Consider the following 1,263-nt stretch of genomic DNA (forward strand, 5'->3'; position numbering starts at 1 on the left):
ACCCCAATTAGCTCCATGGTGACCACTGCGACGTAATTGCGTAAGGGTCACATCTACTTTTGCCGTTTCCTATATTCTTTTTCTTTCCCCGGGGATACACCTCAGGATATCTCAAGTACCAATTATCTTTATACTAAAGCCAACATCCTACTCCTGATGGCAGGATTTATCTCCGGCTCTGATTTATAATCATATGAAAAAGTGACGTCTGAAGGTACTATTTCCATAGGGGTGTTTCTGACCGCTTCTTCCCGATCGGATTCCTCGCAGCGCCCTTTCGTTGGCTGCCCCTGCAGCCTTGCCACGTCTTTAAGGAGGCTCAGATTATAGTTTTTCACTCGGGCGATTCTTTCCGTGGCCCTTCAGTGCGCACCGACGCCAAGATGCGTCCATGATCGGCGCAGACACCTCGAACGACCACCCAAGACCCCGCTACCACGACCTCCGTCCTCGTACGCGAGTTCCCTTGTGGTCTTCCTGTAATCCTTCAATCACGTCTCTTTTGCTTTCGCAAGGACGCGCGCTCGGTGCCCCTTGCCCTTTCGAGCCATCGTCTTCGCAGGTTCGACCCCCTCGCTTCCGGTTCAGGTGAGCGTCCCCCTCAGGCGCCTCCAGGACCTGCTTTCCACGGGGCGTCCAGATAAATTTCGTACCCTCTTGCCCTTGCCCTTGCCCTCGTCCCTGAGTCATAAAGCAGCGTACGAGCAGGTGTAAAAGCGACAATCAATGACGCTTCGTCGGCGAATTGAAAACTGTCATCAAGGGAAAACAATCTGTGATTACGAATGACGAAGACCGAAGAGTTCCTAAAATGCCACAAACGCAGGAGAGAAGCAGAACTCAATAAGCTCCATAATGAAGCGCAGGAGAGTCGTCTCATAATTTATCAATGGAATTACTACTTACTGCAGCCCTGTCATCGCCTGTCACGAGAAAGTCCCGGATGCTTCGACTCATTTCCGCCGATATACGCAGAGGAATATGCAACTCACGGGCAAAATGGCACACTGCGACAGGTGACTCAGCCCTGCAATAAGAGGTGCCCCTCGTGGCCGGGGCCGAGCGAGCAACGAGCAAATGGGCGACAGAAGGCGCGCCAGGGTTCGCCCTCGGGGCTGAGGGGCGCGAGTCATGCGGGCCATGGATGCAGCTCCTGCCGGGCGGTGCCTGGCGGGCCTCACCCAGGCGCCGGTCGCGGCTCCTTTTTCTTGCTCGGGCCAGATTCATGGCCTGCGGGCGGCACGCACTTGTAGACATATGCAG

The sequence above is a fragment of the Penaeus monodon genome, chromosome 20 (assembly GCF_015228065.2).
Source record: "Penaeus monodon isolate SGIC_2016 chromosome 20, NSTDA_Pmon_1, whole genome shotgun sequence".
NCBI classification, from domain to species: domain Eukaryota; kingdom Metazoa; phylum Arthropoda; class Malacostraca; order Decapoda; family Penaeidae; genus Penaeus; species Penaeus monodon.